The sequence below is a fragment of the Diprion similis genome, chromosome 8, assembly GCF_021155765.1.
Source record: "Diprion similis isolate iyDipSimi1 chromosome 8, iyDipSimi1.1, whole genome shotgun sequence".
NCBI classification, from domain to species: Eukaryota; Metazoa; Arthropoda; class Insecta; order Hymenoptera; family Diprionidae; genus Diprion; species Diprion similis.
The window spans coordinates 27,190,471-27,215,228 of NC_060112.1; the positions used below are offsets into that span (position 1 = coordinate 27,190,471).

A 24,758-nucleotide genomic window follows, 5' to 3' on the forward strand; every position below is an offset into this window, starting at 1 on the left:
TACAAGTGCATCCGTCAGGGGCCATTTCGATTCTGCGCCATGTTCCAATCAGCCCAACGAACTTCGCAAAATGCAGTTTTTGTTTCGGTATTGCGAATTTTCAACTGCCGGATGTTATTTAAAGACAAACGTTTTCATCGACGTCATTATTTTTTCGGTCAAGTATTAGACAAATACCCGTTGAATTCCATGCATTTATGCTGTGTGAAAAATCACTTGTACGCGCAGCGTAGGTAGGTACTGTATTATATATATAATTGCAAAAGAAAACGGGTTGGCTCTTAATGCGAGATTAGAAATTGAAGTCGAAGCTTAAAAATAACCCCGTCTTGTTGCTTCAAGTGTACGACGTGTCTCTGTGTACAAAGCGTGCAAATTTACGAAAATCTCCAAATAAGTATATCGATTATTCTCGATGTATTTACGATTTTTTTATTTCATCAAATCTTTGAATTGATGATTACACTGAAAGAATAGTTTACAATAACCGTTAAAATTGGTTGATACCGTTGATGGATTTCCGAATTCGTTGGCTCTGACGATCTCTATACGTGATTTCGCTCTTTAGTCATTTTCAATCATATACCATGATTTTTGCTGGCTCCCCCCGTCGTATAAGTCTCCACACGCGCGTGCTCATTTTGACTACTACTTGTAATAGAATTACCACTTTTTGTATGAATATTCTTAGTTCTAGGTCTTGTCCTACTACGAATTCAAAAAGTATGTATTTCGATATTTTTGTTCGGCATTACGAGTAGAATTGCGCCATCCGGAGAATTTTTACGTCATTGCTCTGCGTAGGCTTTAATATCGGTAATAAGTAGTAAAATCTTACTCGGTCGGTAAAGGCCTACTGTAACATCCTCTTAGCGACGAAAAACAAACCTGTCCAATGCAGCGCACCACTTTCTCGCGAGAGTCGAGCCTCCCCCCGCCATCAATCCTATTTCTTACGTAACATCACCGCATGGTGTGTTATTCAACGAATGCTGGACACCGCATATCCACCATCGGCGTTCTTCAAAAAAATTAAGAGGATCGAGAAACTGACAACAGAGAGTGAACAGATAGATAATTCCCAGTACCTGCAATTGCGCTTATCATACGTCAATGAAGTTTTATGCAAAGCAAATTACCGTTCTAAGGTGCCTAGACAAACGCATCCGTACTTTCGAACATACGTATAGGTATATACCGGGACCATCTCTAGAAACTAAACAGGAACTGCGCATGCGCGAATTTAAATCCGCCGTCCGTGCAGTCTGGCCACCCCGAGACCCTGCTGTCAAACTCTGTTTCTGTCGGCGATGTAGTTCACATGCATTTTTGAGGTTAGAATCTCAAGTCATTGAGATAGTCACTCGGAAAGGCTTGGGAAGCATTTGTTATTGAAAATTGATTGTTCAAAGAACGGTCGGAATTTAATGCTGATGCTCTTTGAAAATTCGTCCTATTCGATTGAAACAAGAAATCTGTTCAAATGTTGGGTGCTTGGAAGAAACGAAGCAGGTAGGTGGGGACAATTTATTCAATCATTTTCATTACTTCATACATTATGAATAACAATGAAATTTTTTTCTTTCAACAGAAAATACAGCCAAAATAATAGCATCTCTGCTGTTAGCTGATGTCTTCTCTTCCCATTCAATTCGTGACACATGCAGAGATCATCGGCCACTTTTGTTGGTTGGAAAAGGAAGTTGTAGATCTTACGGTTTCTTTCAATTTCAAATCTAATCTAAAGAAATCTAATCCGAAGAGTAAAACTCAGAAACATTCTGTGACACAAGTTAAAAATCAACATTTTCAAAATGTGCCTCAGTAATTAACTTTAAGGATAATCATGTTTTAGAGTAATGTTCAGAACATTCATATGAAAATATTGACTTATCGGATTCAACATTGTACCCCTTGTTCCTTTGAAACAAATGAATATCTAATTTTCACTGAAGTTCATGAAAATATTTACTTAAACCTAAATCCAATACAATATCTTGTTCATAGTGCTCCGAACATCATCCAGTAACATGAATATCCGGAAGGAATCCCTCTGTCGCAGAAACCGTTATAAGGTTCTTTGTTTTTAACTTGTGCCACTAGATAACTTTTGCATTGCAGATTCCATTTCCAATCTTAGGATGAGATTTTTTGTTTCGAACAGTGTTAACATGGGATGCAGAATTAATTGTAATAAATGGAGATTCACAAACTCTCAGTTTCAATGAAGGACCATTGTAAGAGTATAAAATTGAATCTGGTTTCAAGCTTTCAATAAGTTACCGGATGACTCCCTGATAAAGATTCATCATAAAAAAGTTAGCCAGCAAGTAAGTCCTATTGTAGAGAAAGTGATCATTTGTAACGTGTACTAGTAAGTGAATGCATTCCTTAGACCTTGCTGGGGTTGAACGAGGCTCAAGCACGGATGTTAGCTGCAACTAGCTAGTCAGATGATACTGTCGATTAATATTGATTTTAAAGACATTTTCAACTGAAGTTATCCAACATTTTTAGATTGAGATTGGTTCAGTTTACACATCAAAATTCATCCTTGGAATATGATTTAACACTTGAAACACTATTCATCTGAATTGAATACCAAGAGAGTGAAAAATAAAATATCAAAACTGCCGAAAATAAAATTTGAAAAATAATGCGGGCCAATAATACTGCTTGGATTACAATGGTGCACGGAATGATTGCTCTGTAAAATTAGTTAGCAGCAATTGTTGAATAACAAACTTATTACTATTGGCTCGATAGATCTAAAATGATGGAATATTCAAACACCATGATCTGTAGTGTGTCGTGCTCTTCAATTTTGCCACGACTGATGTTCAGAAGGTGGCGATGACCAGAAGAAATTCCTTCGGATACCTGTTGTCTAATGGAACAACGGAACAACCAGGTTCGATGGTTGGAACGGTGGCACCAATCGAGAAACTAGGGTCCTAGCCACCAAAACGTTTCGACCATCAGGTAAGGTATGATTTTCATCCTATTATCCAAACTTGAAACTTCAAGTCTGTCAGAACAAACGAATTTTATCATTGAATACATGTGAAAATATTGTAATATGCAAATATCATAGTATCAGAAATTTACTTACACGCTTCAACGCCTGACAACTTTAGTCTCGCTTCGATGATGTTTGTTTCCCACATGAAAATATTAAAAGATATTATCATCAGACAAGAGCTTCTAATTGTTTTGAATACCACTAATTTTCAATAAATTGCGACAGAAAAACGAATTGCTACTTTTTGTACTCCTAAGCTTTGTGTTTCAAGATACACTATTTCTTTTATTCCTAGTTACTGATTTTATTTTAATATTTCATGTTCATTGGCACTGATTACTGGCTTCCGGAGCACTGCACTGTAACAAATTTACTCTGGAGCAACCCTCTACTGGGTTTCAACAATCCATTTATTTTTAATTTTATGTAAATAAAGAATCTGTTTGAAATAAACAATATTTTTACTTACCTGCCTCAGTTTGTCTAGACTCCCACTCGTTGATGACGTTCCACATTTAATTTCAGTTTTCTTCTTTCAATAAATAACTGATCCAATTTCTGTAGCTTTTGATATTTGTTTCTCCATTGACGCCTTTATTGTGTCGATTAAATATCTGCTAATATCAACTACGGTATTGCTGAATGACACTTTTCTTAGAAAATTCACGATAAGTAGGAATAAATAACAACCTAACCTCAATACGCTACTTTACGCGCGAGATATTCAGAGCCTTGTCACATTTCGTGTACGTTGGTCGCCTTGGTTAGCTGACGAAAATTACTCCGCGGGGCAATTTCGCTGGCCAATGAAATTGAATCATTTGGCGCATGCGCAGTTCCTGTTTAGTTTCTAGAGATGGTCCCGGTATATGTACGGATATTATAGGCATAATTTTATACAGTAAGCAGTGACACAGAAAAAGATACGCCCAATTTTAAGGAACACAGCATATCACGATTCTGTGTTGGCGACTCGCAAATCTTGTCTGGCGCAAGAGTCATCAATACCTTACGTAACATCACCGACAGACCGACCGACCGGCCGAAGGACCGCGTCAATTTTTCTTTTTTTTTTTTTAGCTCTCATTCTTTTGATTACTTTTCTTTTCTTTAAGCACGGCTTATGTATATATATACCTACGTATGGGGCTCATTGTCAGTGTTACTATATAGTTTTAAAGTAAAGTTGGCCACTTGAACGATCCATCCAATAGCGCGCATGCTACATAAGTTCACAAGTTACCTACTAACTTGTTTCTATATGTGGGTATTGCAGCTATCGCAATCCGTTATACACGATTTTAGGGGAAAGGAAGTAACAACAAGAATGGAAATTGAGAATAATTCTTTTATAACGGAATAGCTTCGGAAATTTCTCCAAGAAGCAGAACGACCATTGATTAGAAAATAATTTTTATTTCCTATTTTCATTTCTATTTTTCTTTCCCGTTGTTTTTATTATTGTCCACAAACGCGCACAATCCGCGGCTTGTTTTTTTTTTTTTTCTCGTAATAATTGTATAATAGCAACCCGTTTATTTTGCTTACCATGATCAAATCCTGCTTCACTGACCGTTCCGGCGTTAAAAAACATTAGGCGCAGTTACCCAAGAGTACGGGTAGGTATATTAGGTATATACGTATCGATCCTTGCTCCTTCTCTCTGACCATGTAGAGGAGGAATCGTACGAAATAGCGAACCCACCTTTAATTTTTGCGATGCCGATGCTGAATTCCTGTATTAACTTGATACCGCCATCCGTGTTGAAAGTATAGCTACAATTGCGATGCCAATCATATGCATATAGGATAAAAATCTGTATAAGGCCAGCGTGTATCGTGTATGGTCTCTGCATCTTTAATTAGACCGTGAGGAAGTTCACAATTATCAGATAACCCAGTGTAGGTACCTGCCTAAGATCCCTTGAAGGTAGGCAAGTGCGGGCACGTTCTTTGAGCGAAATATCGAACACACGTACAATACCGGTGCAGACAAAATGGTTGTGTACAAAACGATTTTGCAATAGTAATATCATATATACCTAAGTGAAAATTATCGCCGGTATAGTATTCTCCCTATACGACACGCACTCAATAATTTCCCATATTCGTAACTTTTTTCTCCCCTCCGTTGCCTGATCTCTCTCTTTCTCTGTCTCTCACTCTCTCTCTCTCTCTCTCTCTCTCTCTCTCTCTCTCTCTCTCTCTCTCCAACTCTCTCCCGCGCTCACTCGTGTCACACGTGGCACGACGCTTCTCGTATTATCGCGTCCCTAGGCCTGGCGTCACAGGGGCCGCCATAATGGCGTCGGGTTGTTCCACCACTGGGTCGGGCACAACGCCGAATTCCGCGAGCCCGGCGACGAACTGATGTCGGGAGGAGTGCTGGATGCCCGGTCGACCTGGCACTTGCGGCGAGTCAGATACCAGGCAACGCGTTTTCCGCACCAATATGGCAAACGAATGAATACGCTCACCTCGGACTGCTGCAGGCACGATCCCTCCTCTGACTTGATTTTCGCCATGTATATTTTCGCCTTGCTTTCGCATCTATCTTTGTTTTATAACTCACTATATTCTTCAAATTGTATCGCTGTGGACAGATATATCGGTCGGGTGTAATTTAGATGCAGAAATTGTTTACAAAGGGTTCGTTGTTATTCCCTGAAAACGTATTTTTCACCATTAAATAATGTCGGGACACATGTATTATATCGTAGGTATCACATATCGGTTATTCAATATCTACGTATGTGAAAAATGCCGGAAAATCGGAATTGTGTAACCGTCAGCGCATCATAGCTAATTATCAACGTGATAAAAAAACCATCAAATTTCACAGCCCTATGACTTGTTTTTGAGTTTTCATTTTCAATCGTAATTTGAAAGTCTTGCGAACAGTTCTAGGTTTGCGGCAGAAGAATTTTTATTCAACTTCTAATCGAATACAAATTCTAAGAATTGAATTCGGGCAGAAGAATTAGATTGTTAGATAAATGTAGGAGAATTATCGAGCATATTTTGCTCTAGAACTTTTGAAACGGATTTATAAATTATATATATGCCGAGGAAAATTTCTAGTTGTTAGACTTAGATTACTAGACAGTCTTTGACTATTTTTATTTTTTACAATGACCGAAATATGTTCTTGTTACAAAATGAAAATTAATTTTCTAACTGTAATCAAAATTTAGTATGTGTTGTCATTCCTTTAGATTTTGGTCACGCGATCTCTATTTTTTTACAACTATTGTCATGAATTGATGCCGCTGCAAGGCCTCATTATACTGAAAAACTGTAGCGAACCGAATGTGTAAACTTAATGTTGTAATAACTAGAAAATGTAGTATCGTTAACTATAATTACACCAAATAGTTACGTCTACTATATTTTTTTGTAATTTAGAAAATATAGAAATGGCTGTTGTAACGATACCCATTCTACTAAATTTTTCCAGCACCTAACTGTGAAAAAAGAAATTATACGTTAAATAAAATACCGCAATAATATACAACATTTGTCCATTATAATTTCTGACCTAATATCATTTATATAGAAGCAATAAGTTGTATAGTTTTATTATTAGATTTATAGGTACTTTTCCAACTGTTCTGAAACGTTTCACGTTATATGAAATGACCGAAAGTTCTACGATCGAACCGGCATTCCTGTGCGTATACATATATTATTAAGATTTCACAGCAAACAAGTATAATAACAAATGTAACTTGAAGTTGATGGAGAGAAAAGTGTCAACTTTGATGTCCGTTATTCTTTTAGAAGGCAAAGGCTACCAGGCTCCACATTTCTGTGATTCTTATTTTCTCCAGGGACGCAACTTGACGATGATCGACAAAGAACGAAACAAATTTTCCTAAAACACCAACTATACTCAGTTAATTCGTGGAATTCCCTATACAAATGTCTGTTCACATATGTGTATAAAGCGGCGCAAATAGGACTCCGATTGTACAAAAATAAAGCGCCAAAGTCGACATCGTTATTAATAGTGTTGAGAAAATACACCGTATTTGTAATATCGTCGTTTTCTGTCGTAACCAGGAAAGTTAATAAGTCGCAGGCCTCGGTGTAAAAGTGAATTTTCACGGTGAAACTAGTAGTAGACTCGCCTTCTACCAAGGGTAGAAATGGTTCGTGGACGACAAAAAAAATTATTAAATTCTTCCACTACGCAGTATTCGAAATAACATATGGAATCCACTAGTTTTTTTCAAATCCGAATACGGATTATGTTGTTGAAGATTAGTACACGTCGGTGCGAAACAACTAAAACCAATGAAATAACAACTAGATTTTAGCCGAAATTGCAGGAAAGTACGTGTAGACCTGTGCACTGTCTTACTGGCATAAGTACAAGAAACATTGCTGTCGCTACATGGCCGCCATTAAAAACCTCAAATAGCTCAGAACGGTATTATACAAGCAGGTCACAATTCGGTTCGATGAAAATTTCCAACATCTCGAAGTAGATGAGTAGGTACGTCGTGATTATACCTATACACAGTGAATTTGGCTTTTGGGCGGCACCTACAAAGATTCATAATATTATCGCGGTGCACAAACATACCTAGGTATACACCTAAGTACACTGAGAAAAGAGTTTATTTACTATTCCAAACGTGTATTTGGATATGGCGAAATAAATGTTTCGTGATTAGGTATTATCAAAGTTTTATCCAAGCCAAATATCATTTGTTAACGATTGTCAAATTTTTATCGATCATTATTTGGCTCGACTAAGGTTCGATGATAATAACGAACGAAACATTTATTTCGCCATATCCAAACATACGTTTGTTAACAGTGAATAAACTCTATTCTCAGTGTACCTACATATCCATACCTCTACTCTTTCTTACCTACAGGTACCTACACGAGTAGGCATAACGTATATACAGGCCACACGCACGCACGTGTATGCATAGGTACAGTGGCTCGAAGAAGTCTCGCAGGGTTCGAGGGCTTCCGCTTCGATGCGTGTCCCATAAGCGAGGCGAACGGTATATTTTACTCGCATGCCTGTGAATTATCTAACAGACTAGACCGAGCCTTAGACACAGAAGGCCTCGAACCCTACAAGAAGTTTTTCGGGTCACTGTACGTACGCCGAGACGAGCACAACGGTACAAGGTCCCGTCCCGAGCAACTCGTGTATAAAGTCACTCTATACGCGCCGCATGTTATATTCCGCCTGTATGTACAGATACCCCATATAGCAGCTAGAAACTTGTACGGATGCGGCGCGCTGCCGACGACGAGACACGCGGTTATTTCCCCAAATCTACTAACTTTTTAAAAAACATACGACAGCTCCCTGACGGTACGCGGTCAAAGAAGGCCCGGCCCGCCCTCGTCGAGAAATTTTCGGTTACTTTCGAAAACTTTCCTCCCACCCGTCGTACCTACATTGCAAGTTTCGATAGCTTTGTCTAGGTAGATTATACCTACCGTTCGTAGACTTGTAGGTACTGACTGCGAGATCACCTCTACGCCTGCGCCGCAGACGCGACGTCGAAACGGTATTGAAGTGAGTTCAAGGAGCTCGTGGATGGTAGGTAGGTAGGATCTAATGCGGTTCAATCCGCAATCCGCAATCCGCAATCCGCGTACGGTAAAATCTTTGCAAAGCTTTTATTTGAAAGCCAGACTTGATGTCAACTCTCCTTCAGGTCGTCGATCGCTTGGTTCGGCATCGATGTCGGCTGGATCGAAAATAATGAGTGTTAATTCTGGATCATCAGATCGCGTGCAATGTAATGCGCAAATCCTAAACGAAATCCTTCTCCGGGTCGTGTACGCATACCCGCCTAGCTTAGGTAGGTACACCGTATTATTTTCAGGGAACTTGAAATTCCGTATACTCGACGCCCGCCTCGGGTTCTACCTAGCATTACAATCTATGCGGCCATCTTGCTGGAAAAAGCGACCCGCGCGTCATCACCTTGGCGTATAAACGCGTCGATCCACAGGGAAACGGCTCTCACGAGTCCGTCTAACAGGTCGGCCGATAATTGGCGGCCCGTAAGAGACGCGGAAATTGATCGCATCGTACATGGAAGTTGAAGAAAAGGCCGTACCCGGATTGACTCGTTGACTCGTGTTAGGTGTGTTCTGTCTCGAAATTAGTCAGGTCGGCTATCACGGGAAAATGCGTGGAAGCCTGCTTGCTGACGTAGAGGGCGGCCCGCCGCGGCATACGTCGAGACGTACGTCAGACGGTGGCGCCGCATGTCCGTAGCTCTATCTTTTGGTCGGTTAACGCGGCAGATCCTCCCGCAACTGTCGGTAATGCTGTCGCCCTTTCCATAAACCAGAAATCAAAGGTTTCATCGGGAACGAGCTTTTACCCGACTCCCTCCTCCAATCCGCATAATCATCTCGCCGAAACTTCTCAATCTCACATCCGGCATTTATGCATCGTCGTCAATAATATCAACCATCATTTCAATTCCCGTTGTTTTAATATCCCATCCCCCGTAGTAGGGTTAATATACTCGGTGCACCGAGTGTAAAATTTCGTTTGTTTCGAGTTACTGGATTGAAATCATAGTCGAATGGGTATCGTTGCAATATAACGGTTGAAACGTTGTTGTAGTCGAAAGAAAATGGGATAGAAACGACTATTGGGTGTGATTATAGGTTATCGATACTATATATTTTCTGGTTGTGGCAATGGCACATCTTTTCGTTCAATTAATTACCTATTTTTGTATGAATGAGGCCTCAAAGTCGATTTATTGTTGAAGCAACATCATATTGTCACAGTAGTAAAAAAAAAAAATAATACGAGGGTCCGTAATCAACGAAATAGTCACGACTGGATGATCTGCAGGTTTATACAGCCAATGTGAATTTTTTTATTGTCCGATATTTCTATAATCGATCTACCAATCTCCCGGAAATTGAATTCTCATCACCTGATACTTTCCAGTTTAATCTCCTGAAATTTTTCACTTACAAGTAATCTCTAAGTTCTCAGGGATTTTAAAAAAGTTACGCAGTTTTAGAAAGTTCAAATTTAACGGGTCAGCCCTATAAATAAAAAATAAACAAAGACGTTCATTTTTTCACCAGATTACCGCGTTTGAGCATCATCAACACAAACCGATTCCTTGCTACATTACATTTATTACACAATCAACATTCACAATATTACACTTTATTATTTCTTTACGTTACAGCTGTTTAGCTCTCGCGATGTGTGGTTCACAATTTGTCCACTCTGTCTATTGCAGCGTTAATTCTGTCAACCGTTTCGTCAAAATTTATAGTTGATAAATTATTAGGATGCTCTAGTTAGTTAGTATCTACCGGCCCAGTAAAATATCAATTACCTACTACGACTATTATGAAACCCTACGCGGCACTGATGCAAAAATGTCGCGGTCAGCACGTTTTAACGTTCAATGCCGAACAAAACTATCTACAATATTTTTCGTTCAATGCGAAAATAATGCATGGATCTAAGGATAACGAAAGACAATCTATCATCGGTTTAATGAGTATCGTGGACTGCAGGTCTAGATATTGTATATGTACACTAAGCATATTCGTTTCTAACCTATACCCATGGTATTAACTCTAACTGACTAACGGAAACTTCGAAAGTCAAGCTTAAAACACTTGTGTTCATTTTATGACCACATTCTTAAAATCACGGTTGTATTCATATAAATACCTACCTGTGTATTGCCAATTCGGCTCTGTTAGTTTTACTTCTCTTGTACTTTTTGAACCGCACACGATGCCCAAGAAAATTTGTATTTCCACATTCAGCATTAAATTCAATGACAAACCCAAAGAAATATGTTATGTTCGGCTGAGGCGAAAAATTAACAAAGTTCAAAAGCTATGGTCTCCTCATCAATGTACGTCCACCGTATCGGACGCGTGTGTCGAATTTCACAGACGACAATTCAAGATCAACGGAAAATCATCCCTCCGTCATGCTAGTTTTCGTAGGATAGTAGGTTTCGATTTATTCTCCCGAGGAACAAACTCTTACGTATACCTATATCTATGTATTATAGTAATCCTTCTTTGGGGGTGGGAAAATTTTCATTCTGACGCTCCTAGACCTGTTCCAAATTATAAGAAAAATCCATAAGGTTGTAAGTCGCTGCATCGACTGAAACACGTGCCTCAACGAGCTTGAATTTTCGAATTCAGGATGAAAAAAAAATTCATCCGCTGTGTTGATTTTCGCGTGTATAAAAAAATTTCTGTTCGAATATTATTTTTTGAGATTAAGAACCGTAACCGTATTTTTATAAAAATAATTCGAATTCAACTAAATACAATGCTCTTGTCGACCAGAATTTCCTTGCATCTACTCGGTGAGGCACGCGTCCCCGTTGTAATGATGTAGTGGCTTGAAACTGCATCGTTAATTTTATTTTTTTTTCATGATTTGGAACAGGTCTGGGGGGTGACGTGATGAAAATTTGTCTGACCCCCAAGCAAGGACCACCCAGATATATGTACGTAATGCACACCGATTTTCGGCCCATCCGCATCTCAGATATTTCTAAGTTTTTACGTCGTCACAATTTTTCATTTCGTTGTCAACACGTTCCTGACAGACTCTAATTATTGTACCGAAAAACCGAACTGCAAGCCATTTTTCTCCACACATGCATACTTCTCATTTTTTTTGTTGATCTGGCGTCGATTCTGCACTAAGTAGACATTCACTGGCCTGCACTGCGACTACAAACTGCATTGGGATTGAAGAGAGATACCGTTAAGCCTTGCCACCTTCTTCGACACATTTCACGCAACAAAATGATGTAAAAAAGTGAATAAATATCGGGTTCTTTTCGGGGTGTCTGCCAATTTAATTGGCGAAGTGCGTGTCGCGTAAAAATGGCGGATGGCCACCGCCAGCCACCATTTGCGAACCGGCCTGATATAGACATTCATTAGCATTCCGCAGTGAGATATGATTGGAATTTAGATTTTTCGCAACTTTTTCTTTGGGGCCATTGAAATAAATTTGTATTAATTTTTTTCGATTATAAAAATATACAGATTTAGATACTTTTAAATATTGTGGATTGTCTGTTCCCTGCACCTCAGTTATACCGCAAGAACCACGAATGCACTATTCTTACAAATACATACCTACACGTCGGTTATAATTTCTTATAATCATTTTTATTTTTATTTTTTTTTTTATCCAAATATCTACCTACATTTCTGGGGCGGTGTTGAAGTTCCGAATTTGAAAAGTTCCGAAAGCGCAGAATGCCGAATTTTTTTGTAAAATTTCTAATTATACAAAATCTAAATATAAATTATTATAATATAAAATATAATTAATAAATCTAAAATATAAAATTAAACTTCGACACCGCCCCACATTTCTCAGTAATAACAAATTTGAAGAGTGTTATCAAATGATTTATTATTGATGCGTACTCAATAACGGGTTATAATTTCAGTAATTGTTGCGCCATGCATCGCTGTTAAATCCCAGTTCTATGTATAATTCACATTATTATATGTATTATTATGGAAAGTGATATAAGTATCTATATTAGACTGTATCAAAAAAATTGACTATTTTTTTTTTTTTTTAAATATACTGAAATTATTGTTCAGAATACCGAAAATAGGCGCCTGTCCAAATGGGAGCTCTTAATTTTGATACTAAGAAGTGCCTCATCGCAATTTTCTACTTTCCGTAAGAATAACATGGCAAAAATGGTTCTTGCTCCTTGCGATTTTCATAACTAGATAACGATGCGTCGTACAGAAAATTCATAAACACGTTTTTGTAGGAAATTGAACGTTAAACAAAAAAGGTCTCTTGTCATTTTACGATAAATCTACTCCTTCAAAAGTTATTTGAGGTCCTTTGTTGATGTTTGACCTCAAATAACTTTTGAAAGAATAGATTTATCGTAAAATGACAAAAGACCTTTTTTGTAGAACGTTTCATTTCCTACAAAAACGTGTTTACGAATTTTCTGTACGACGCATCGTTATCTAGTTATTAGAGATATTATCTAGTTAGTTACGAGGCTCGTTATTGAAATTATCACCTGTAGCCCTCGACTTGTCCTAGTTTCTTCGCTCTACTCTTGTATCAGTAGTCATTGAAAACAGTGGATACGCACACAGATCCATGCGTGTCTATGATATCAATCCAATTATACCCGTATCACGGGCATGTAATACCTAGTAGGTATACCCATGGTGGCCCTGCTGCATCAGGCACATGCAGGGTCAAAGTTTTAAATTTCTTTCATAGTTCTTGGTTCCCGTATTAATTGCCAAACGCTACGACGGGATTAATTACTTGTACATACTAAATATGCTCTGGTAACTGCAGTTGACACTCGCGGTTGACACATTCAACTTATCCGTTTCTTATTGTTGCGATTCTTTTCTTTTGTTCAACGTAGGTCGAACTGCACCGGCAAATGAAAGTATCTAACGTCAGTACGTACAAATAGTTCGTGTGTATTTATCACGGACGGAAAAAAATTACTGTACGACTTATTATTATGTCGCGCGAAACATGAGGGACTGGCGCAGTTTTTTGTTCAAGTGACTGCTCAAATACCCTGAGTTATAGTAGAATTTACTACGGAGAAATTCGCACCTGGCATGAGAGCTTGTATAATATTCTTTCGATCGTTCGAAACTATTTTCCAACGTCTGCAGTCATTTTCTCGTTCGCACCATGTTGGGTTCTGATAATTTCTCCAAGTTTCGACATTTCTCTGTTCTTTCACACATTCCCATGTACATACCTAATAAGAACGTATCGGCAATTTTAACACTCAAGCTCCGTACCCATTATAATTAGGCAAATATTTAAAGGCATTCCATTGTAATCAAGTGTGCTCGCAACGGCGTGGGTTAAATTATTTTAAAAACGATGCTTCGCCCTTCTGGCAGTGACCGTTTATTTTTTTTTCCTTTTTCTCAGCTTGACTCCGACCAGAAGAGCGTGACGTCTCTTTTTAATTATCATCGCGTGCATCCTTCTAGCGCCTTTTTTTATTTTTCAATTCCACTTCACTAGATGGGCGTAGCCAAATTTTTGCTAATATCACTGTTCTTTACGCTGGTACAAGTTCATGCATGTTCGATATGTATCAAACGTACAGCTTGAAATCAGTCAAAGAGATGTAAAGAGAAACATATGATGTACCGAAGGTACGAAAATACAACTGAATTTGATCGAGTTGAAGTACAGTTGAAACAATATTCTCTTAAAACAGAAAAAAATTGGAAAACCATAAATTTCAGATGAAATACCACGGTTATTACGATGACTTTGAAGAGATCTCGCTTTCGAATCCATTTCAACGATTACAATGAACCAAGGCTCACATTTTTTATAACTAAATTCTTTACAAATCCACGAAATCAGACTCTGTATAACGGTGGAGTATTTTTTATTAAGGTACTGGTAGACTATTCATCACCCATAATTAATCAATCAATCGAGAAGCCAAAACGAAAATACGATTCTGTTGAAACGATTCAATACTGGGATCTTTTCAAAGCCATCGGTAATCGTGCTATTGTAGCTGAGATTTAGGACTCTGAAAGAATTTCTGTTTCACAACCACAGAAAGATTGTTGCAACTAAATCCAACTCGATGAATTTTGGTTGCAGTTTCAAATCTTTGATACATGATATATCCGTCTTTACAGACCTTTGACTCGAATGTACGTTTGGCAGGTGCATTCTTAACGCAAATGAATCTGCAATTCTACATTGACTTTGATGTCACGACTAAAGTTTCGGACCCATAGCACTCTCTATGCTCTCGTAAATTATGGCGTAGATGGTTCACTGCAACGAGCGGCTATCAAAGTTAACCCCACGACCAATATAGATGTGTAGGTTACTATTTTCGGTTCGTTTTCCTCGTCTTACGTCGGGTGTGATACGATATACTACCCTTCTACTATCAGGAGCGGGAAGGAGGATAAACAGAAAGGGATATATTATTACAAGCTGGTTCGTTGATAATGACACTTGATATTTATTGTAACAAAGATGATGCAGCGAGTGAGCCGAATCGGGGATGATTGAATGCGAAAGGGAGAGTTGGGGGAAAAATGAGATCTTTTCAGGAGCAGATCAAAGCGTCTGTGGCGTGACATGCGTGTATATAACGCGCTGTGAGTGTGTGCGCGCAATACGTCTACGTGCGCGACTATAAGCGCCATCTATTTGGGTCTTGGCGTTACCGGGGTAAGCAGGCCTTGCGTGCATGTACCTACACAGCGATGCAAACATATTTCCTTGCCTGTGAAAATACGCAGTTAGCGCATAGTTCTGAGGGTAAAGTAAGAGCGCGTGGTTTCAGAAGTATACGATCTTGAGAAAGATGAGGGAGATAGAGAAGGAGGAAGAAGCTGAGTAAGGATAATTGCATGTCCCATGTGCGTTCACGGTCGAGATGTGCATAATACGCGAAGCTTGACGAAATAAGAATACAGGCGGGAAACTATAGGGTTACAGTAAAGAACGTGAGAAAGTTGGGGGACCGTATAACGGACGGGACTAGACCTAACACCCTAGTTATGGACATTTTTTTTTAACTATTAGTCATGTTTTGTTTCATCAAATTCTTAGGAAATTTATAGATATATTGGTGTAACGGTCGATCTGCTTCTGACCAAACTGAAAAACGATCGTGCACCATTGTCTATATTTGAAAAAACGATTCTGCTCAGCACGTTTTTCTGTTTCTAGGCTTTGCTTTAAGAATGTTCTCTCGTTTACCTCAATTTCGTAATCGGCTAATCATTGAGAGAGTCTTCCTTCCATTGAGAGACAGTTCCAGATTTTGCGCACGTAAATGCATCATGCCCCAAAATCTAAATCTATTAATATTTTTACCATATTCAACTGTTCAGGATTGTACTGATAAAATTTTACGTTTGAAATCTCAAATTCTTTGTTATAGGTTTCGTTAGAAATACTAAAAAAATTACCAATATTACGTATACAGTCAATCTAATGTGTGAATTAATTTGCACGAGCCTTTGTTACGTTAAGAAAGCGGTCATTTTTTTTATCATGTTCTCTTAATTTTCGTTAATAAATTCCAAAGTGATTTAACGAGCTTTCGGGCATTCTCGAGAAGACACTTAAGACAAAAAATTGATTCAACCGTTTATTCATCCCGCTGCATAAGCTCATAAGCCACATTTGTTGAAAGTTCCGAAATTCGCCATATCAAAACCGGATGTCCAATAGGTCTGACAAAGTTGCATACATGATTATAAATTAGCCCCTCATTAGGCTCGTCAGGTTTCGTGATGCCAGTAAGCCGGTGATATCTTCGGAGACCCCATTTTTTTAATGAAATATTTTCATCTGCAATCCAAATAAAAGGTTTCATATTGAGAATTATGCTGGTTGTCCACGCTTCTTCTTGCAATAAGGATTTACGGATTGCAAATTTCAAATTCATTTTTCATCGTAAACAAACAGTATTTCATCTCACAAGTCGAAAAACCTGAAAATTTAATCACTATAGACGATATCGCGAAAAAAAAAAAAAAAAAAAAACACTTCTTTACGTAAAAACGTTTTTTTCAGCATATATGTCGAGACGAAGATATAAACAAACAACAACATCCATGTGGCGCAAAATTTTTCTGTACAAATGAGTCATTTTATTGATTTAAACAATGCACTTTTTTCGACCAACGAAAAAGTGCACACACACATACCCTTCGTTCTTGCAAAATACATGAAACAATTTTGCAAAACGCAATGAGACACATTTCGAAGTTGTTTTCAAAATTTTCTCTCAATCCGACATTTTTTACGAAAGGAAACTCAGAAGTTTCGAAAAAAATTGCAAGCGCTTACTGGCTGCAGATAGGCGTAGGCTGCAAATATTGAAAAATAATCTTTACCTACACCATTTTGGCCGAAATAAAATTGTAAACACAGAAATAGGTTGCAAGCAGTTGCCGCGAGAAGGGCGCAAGCGACAAAAATAAAAAATTGGCATTACGCCCTTCCGGTCAAAGCGAAACGTGAAAACTGGAAGGAATGGGACACGTTTCCCGTTACAACCGTGTGATATCGTTGGAGGTGGAAGGAAATTAACGATCTTTCCTAAACATGCATCGCTACAGTACAATATTACCAACTTCATCCTTACCCCGAAAAGCACTGCACTGGCTCGGCCGATACGCCCTCTTGGCAGTGCTGTAGGTACTTTTTTTTTTCATATACGGTCACACCCTTCAGTTATCTCTAGCTCTCAATGTATCATATATACAACGTATAATGTCGTGAGTAGCAATCACCGCAGCGACGCGTGTTGCTTTTCCGCGCATTAGGTAAATATTTAATACAGTACTTACCTACATCATTCGACACGCAGAGACGCTCGTCGCCCTTCTTCTTCGTCTCTGCCTCGGTCTTCCTCTTCCGTTTCCTCTTACTTCGTCCCGCAGTTTCCCGGCATCCCCAACGCCCACGCACCATTCCATAGTATTGATTACCTTACCCCGCTGTATACGTGTAGCCCACGACGACGACGACGACGACGCGACGTAAGAGCAGCGCGGAGCAAAAGGCGACAGGAAAAGGCCTCGATTACCGCTCGCGCATCGTGCATCCCCCAAAATCGCCGCACGATTCCACCGCTTGTACGCATGTATGCGTGCTGCAGCTTGTACAAGTTTATCCCCTGTACCACGACTTCATACCTACAAACATTGGCAGCGCCGTGTATGTATAATATACTTATATAAGCTGCGAGTAAATATTTCACACGTAACAACGCACACGCTTACCCTCCAGTTTCAACGATCGGATGGTTCAACGTGCTAAACAGTTAACTCAACTATTACTCGATGCGATTTTTCGACGCCACCCGATCATGATATAGGGAAATTCATATTCCACAGTTGAAAGGTCAGTCGGTATAATTATCGACTTTTTTTTAATTGTATTGTCCTTTTTTCCTCATTTAAGACTAGGTACATTCGGATTTCTTGAAATCCATTGGGTTTTCTTGCAATCGAATACTGGTAGTATTTTAAAAACATTTATTCGCTTCTTACAATGGGGCGATCAATCTTGTCTAGCTCAAGTACGAAAACCCTGAGTTGAGGAAAAAATTTCTGGATTGTCGTCAAAAAAAATGTAGATGGTTAGCGTAGTTAAGCTTTGAGGTATCCGAAGTATTTCATGAGTATTGCTTGCGAGATAGTGCTCAGAGAATTTAATTCATCTTCCTACAGAACCAATTTCACCTTCCACGATTGGTCACAATTCGGACCATGTATACCCAGTGCCCCAGGATTGCGCCACAGCTCCCCGCAGAAGGCGTCAATGGATGCATTTATGACAAATAAGATCAACGTTGTTCAGAGTTCTTGTTTGGGGAGAAGCAAACTCTCTCTTTGTACGATCGAAAGCACAATTTCATTGACTTTGGTGTTTGGCTTATGAATTTTCAATCGAGGCCCATACGCATTTAGCGCACACTTATCGCGTCAAAGTGCAATTTGCATTATGATCCTTTTGTTGATACGAAAAGCATGTATCAATTAGATATATAAAACAATTCTGAGCAATTTCGTGACTTGTATTATTGTCAATCAATTATTTACTTAGTTTTCTTTTTTCTTCTTTGTTGCAGGTAAGGGAGCTTGACGAGCTTGAGCAATGATGCTACTTTAAAATGTAGGACTAAATGATGATGAGAAGTAAGTCACTACGCTTTAGGAATCACTTTATCATAACAATAGGAGTGAGATCTGTGAACCGGGAAGAGGGAGGGAAACTCGGTTGGAAAATATTCAAAGTCTTAGTTTCGCTCCCCGCTGGCTATAGTTGCCTATACCTACGTATACACATCGTATCAGTTCTTCTCACATTTGAAAGACTAACGACCCTACTCGAATAATTGATGGAGATCTTAGGAGAATTAATTCATATAAAATCATGCAGGCAGCGGGAGGGCATTGCGGTAATCGTGTTTCGGAATCGTGCAACCGCTATGTATCTTGTTTCTTGCCGAAAACAGACACACTGCACATATGTATAGTCTTATATGAATTTTTTTATGTTTTTTTCCGGAGAAATACCCACGCATCAATGAATTGCAAACGGGTAGAGACCGGGGGCCAGTTAGTTCGGCCCTGCAGCCTGTACACGTGCTAATATGGTGAATTGGCCAGCAGAAGTCGTAAAAAGGGCCGCATGCTAACAATGAGGGGTTAAATCAACTATTTCAATCAGTAGTAGGTATTTCTTTTTAATGCTAGGACCTACGAGGAATCGTTCGGAGCCGAAAATATCAGTAAAGAATTATTTACATTCCAAAATGTTGTACCTTATTAAAGGAGACGACTATATCAGTCTGCACCGTAGTTAAATAATGCATTTCAGCTGGACACGCAAAATACCTCTTTCACCGATCACTAACCATCAGATCGATAATAGAATTTTGTAGTACAGGATAACAACTATACAAATACTTCTTAAGCGTTTTTTCTAATTATCCTAGCTCGCGATTCAATTGAAAAAAACGATTTTAATTTAACCATTAGCTATCGCACTGGGGTCTAATTCATCCCACATGGAATTCACGTGATCCCCGAGAAGTGTGTCAGGTAAAGATTAACCCTCCGTGGTTACACTGGGTCGTTTTTGACCGGAAACCATGTAGTTCTTATCGGACGACAAATAAGTGTGACCACGAATAGTTGAGGAAGCTGGTGCATGTACACCCTTGAACACCGCGCCGGGAAAGCAAGGAACATGATTGGGAGGACGAAATTCATTCAGCGATAGGTCTTGTCAGTTTCTCCTCGTTTCCATTGGGAATATCAAGTCGAAGATACACCAATGCAAGGAGATATTACATGTACTGTTACAGCTTCGTCACGTATGCGGTACGATTGATCGTGAGCCTGCGAGTAATTGGCCATTGTATCAACTTGTATGAGTGAAATTGAGGGCAGGTTTTTTTTTCCAATTTTTCCACCCCGGTATGCCCCGCGACGCACCGTCGCGGATTCGTATAGCTCTGTCCTAATTTGAGAGGGTGCAAGAGGGATTCGAGGCGAGTCCTGTGCCGGTTGCAAAGAACGAGAGTGCAGGAGCCGAGTCAACGAAGCGCGATTAACGGACAGGGGTGGGGAGGGGGAGAGCCCGGCGTAGGCATCGACACAGTAGAGGGTGCGCGCCCATCGTGGCGGAGTGGCGGCGCAGGGCGAGGAGGAGGCCACGCGCTCCAAGAGGGTCGTTCATCCCCGGGTCAAGGTTACCCCCTCCGTGATCCCTCCGCAAAACCCTCGGCTCTAGTTACCTCGCGCCCCAACTGCAGCCACCATCGATCCTAACGTTTGAATATCTTCACTACATTCTTTACCAAGGTTACACACCCGCTTGCACTTGCTGCCGGTGCACCGATATGTTCTGAAATACTACCGACCACCCGACGCCGATATCAAGCCGTATCGTATCCCTTGGTTAATCCGCAAACACGTCACCAAATTCCATCGTCGATAAAATACCCACAGCTAGAAACATGTTATGTACCTACCTACTTCGGCGAGCAAAGCGGCACGTATAGTCTCACCTCGGGAAAGAATACCGTCTTAAAAGGCCTTTCGCCAATCGGGTGATATGAAAAAACGACGTACCTCTGGAAATCGAAAGTTCACGTTGGACGGAGGTCGGTTGTTATCCGATACGATGGTATACGCGTCTATAATGAGCTCTCTGTGGGTGCACTTTTCTTACACGGTTCATCTTTATCCTGGGCTTATAGCCTGCATTACAGTTACGTACCTACCAATTCCCTTGAATTTGTTGCTACAGAGACACCTATCTGAGTCTCTATATTCTGCGGACTTTCTTTCACGATTCACATGTAGACCGTTCATCTACGCTTGACAATGTCTTGCATCCACCTAGACCCGGAACTGAAAAAACTTTCAGTTCATGATATAATGCGGACGTCGTACCACGGGGAGAAACTGATTGTGAATGTGTTAGCCCGGGCAATACCGATATCATACGAAAACTGCGAGGGTGCGGAGTTCAGCAGAGTTCTAATTCGCAATTGAAGGCAATAAACGTGGCCAAGCTAGTGAGATCACGGTTGATCTGTGAAACTTGGAAGAGCAAAAGAAAAAACAGGAATAAAAACTATCGAAAGCGTGAATGTGTCCCTTACACTAACCCTCGTTGCATCAAGCATAGCTTCCGAAGACTTGCAATACATTTTTTTTCACCGCGATACGTCATTGTGAAAAGCTTTTTTTTTCATCAAGTTGCAAATAATTTGAGAACGAAATCTTTGACCGTATTGATAATAGTAATCATTGTTCGTGGAATAAATAAATAAATAAATACGTATGGGGTAGTCCAAACAAAGGTGAACAAGGTTTAACCCCCGCTCCAACTGAATTGGTCGCCGATTTATCTATCACTTCTACTCCACCGAATATACATTTTCTAATTTTTTCAGATTCCTTCCACCTACCGTTTAGGAGTAGGTGCTTTAGACCTCATTACCCACGACTCTAAAACTGTGCATTTGGAAAAATGTGAAAGCACTTGTAGCTGTTTGCGGTTTCTTTTCGCGGGTGGGAAATTTTTATGATTGTGGTAAAGGGGTTCACACAGAAATGAATATACAACGTGATAGCAGGCGAATCTGGTCACTCGAGGTGATTGTAGGCCTCGCATTACCCACTGTGAGTGGCGCCCACTGTAAGTGTGCGGGACCCTTCGAAGAGCGACGAAGTAACCCCTGTTCACCCACACCTGCACCGGTCCCTGTTTATGAAATAGCAGAAAGATTACGAGGATGAAAGTATAATCGGCCACTTTGCCTTTTGTGAATAGTTTTTCAAGACGGGCCGGGTGGGGGAGGGGGGAGCTGGCTAGCCAGAGATAATTTCGTGACGAGGGCGGTGCACGACGGCTGCAGTCACGGTCTCTATATGGTGGACGAAATATAGCCCGGTATACATCTAATCGTAAAAGCTGCAGCATAGCGATTGCAGGCAGCTGCTCTGGCAGGTGTGCCCGTTACTACAAAAATGTCAAAAGTTACAGAACTTGTGTCGAGGAAGTTCTCACTACTGAGAGGTTCTACCTGGTCACGGATATTGTACTTTCATTGCTATGCCTGAAAAGTTGAATATTATCCACGAAATCATAGAAGCTTGAGAGTTAGATAAGATTGCAATGTATCACCATTGTGCATTTATTATTTCAATTAAATATGAATAGAATGAGATTTACATTTTTAGAACATTGGTTTTTAGTGAAGCAAGCAGACTCTACTATTTGGCAATATGGATAGCTTATCGTTAGGTAATTGGTGATTGTGTGTATTCTAACATTATGCCGTAATTGGGGGAAAATATAGGGCCGAATTTTGTCGCAGTTGGTACGTTCTCATAAATCTGCAGTACAACACGCGTCGTGTAAAATTGATCGTATCAATTTACAATAACATTACCTGATATAAAAAATTGGAAAAAAAAACGTCAAAGAGAGAATCGGGTCAGCTGGAAAGGGGTGGAACGAAAAATTTTATAGGAACCTTTTCCGACCATCTGTCGGCATCTCCAGCGGTTGAAAAGAGGAATATTTTCTCTAGGGAAACGCCACATTCGCACGACCGGATGAGGCACCGCTAGTATACAGTGAGTCATCTCAGTTTTCACGCGCACCCATAAGTCACAGGTATTTCTGATAGTATGTCAAAGAAATTTCATATGAAGCTGCAGCACTCGCCCATAATGCGCAGGCATAAAATGCGAATGCATCTTAGATACCTAAACCCAAAACGAGAATACGTTTGACTTTTCAAGTTCGATATCGTCGTCATCGACTCACTTCTCAATTAGCTATCTTCCGATCCACCTACTTTCATTAAATAGTACCCAAAATTTTTCATGGACGACCCCAGCTGGCCAGCTACCGCCACCACCGCCAGCTCGTTCTTTCTTTACGATTTTCCCCCTTTTTCTAATTAATCGATACCCATAACCAGCCAAAGCACGGACTGGGATGAGGTACACTTCCGCAACGTCAGACACGCGAGTAACGCACACCACCCGAACTACACCACGCATTATATGCCTGGAAAACACGAAAAGCAGGTGGCGTAGGTTACATTAATTATCTCAGACCTTTAAAGTTAATCCACATATGTTTAATTAACACAATTGTCCGCACACTGTGTCAGAAGAAAACGCAGGAATTTTGAAAACGATCAATCTTTTGCACTTATACCTAAAATCACATAATTTCCTGATTAAAAAATTGATTTATGAGAAATATATATCAGTACGTCTGAGAAGAGCGCGTCTTTCGATCAATCGGAGATGAAAAACGGGTGTTTTTTCCCAATACTTACGTGCACCCAACCAGTAGATCTCATTAAAAAATGGTCCCTGATTCCCTTCTAAATTTTCCTACTTCTTTTTGCTACCAAATGATGAAAGTAAAACCCAATAATTCGTAACTGAAATTGAATTTTTCATATTATTTTTCTTTTTACTCAAAATCTACCGCGCACCACCTACTGATTCTCATTTATTGGTTTTAAATGTAAAAGTGTACCATTCGATAGAACAGGTATACCAGATCTATATCTTTCATCGAACGTTTTTCGGATTGTTTTATTTTTTAAACCGACTCGCCGGTTCTACATCTTGGTTCGCGAACACAGTACTCACCTTGAGGGAACGAACAAGCACCGATCCTACGCAGCGTTAGGTATGCTACACAAAATTCATGTAACAGATAACATGTCTTTCGGATTTTGGACCCCTTTTGTCAACCTGAATAGTTTCAATCGATTCCAGGACGGTCTGTGCGGAATTTGGCCTTGCTAGATATAGATGTAAATCAGGGGAAAAAGAAATGTCGACCTGTACAACGCGTACACATCCGTGAAGCTCACTTTTCACGTTTACATCTGGATTTACATAATGCTTAAAATCCCTTCCACATACGTGGAACAACGCTATCGTAACAACAAACGGTGTTCACCCAACCATGCCGTACGTTACTCCCTACATCAAGTGTTTCTCTTCCCCGTCATGGTTCACCCGTTACTTGCAATACGGATGTGCGAGTAGATACTGCACATCACATAGCACAGAGCACACCGCCGACCGTCCGGTTTCGCACTAGCTTTCCAAAAATCGCGCTCTTTCGCCAATTCGCATTTTTCGTCGAGGTCCACGCGTTACGCGTACATTAGGTAGGCATATCATCGCAGAAAACAAGGTGATCCAACGTCACGCACGTTGAAACTCCCCCCTTTTCGACATTGCGAGGGACGCAAGGGACGCTGTGTGTGTGTGTGTCTGTTATTTTTTCACCGCGAAGCGGCTTTTTGCCGGTGCTGCCGCGCGGCGTAAAGCCACGAACTGAGGAGTCGTTGCCGCCGCCTTAGCCTTCGCGTGGGCCGTGCCTCTCGCGGTACTCACAGTCATTCGTGAACCTTCGTCATTTCGCGTGCCCGTCCAACTCACCCAGATGTCGGTATAGGTATAGGTGGATACACGCACGAGTACACTCGTCGTTAACTTGCCAATGTAGTATAAGGGAGGTGGCTCTCTTCTGTCTATGCAGTGCTGTGAGGTGTTGTGCATTTTCATTGACGCTGAATTTTCCGCCTTCCATATTATATCATCGGTTGAAATTCAAACGCTGTCCATCGCGAAAACGTACGCG

The 24,758-nt window shown here is 40.1% G+C and overlaps 1 protein-coding gene across 7 annotated transcripts in view; it reads left to right on the plus strand.

Moving 5' to 3' along the window:
* LOC124408965 (insulin-like growth factor 2 mRNA-binding protein 1) overlaps positions 1-24,758 on the plus strand; it is a 73,328-nt gene that overhangs the window by 35,449 nt on the left and 13,121 nt on the right. The gene's annotated exons all lie outside the window — the stretch shown is intronic.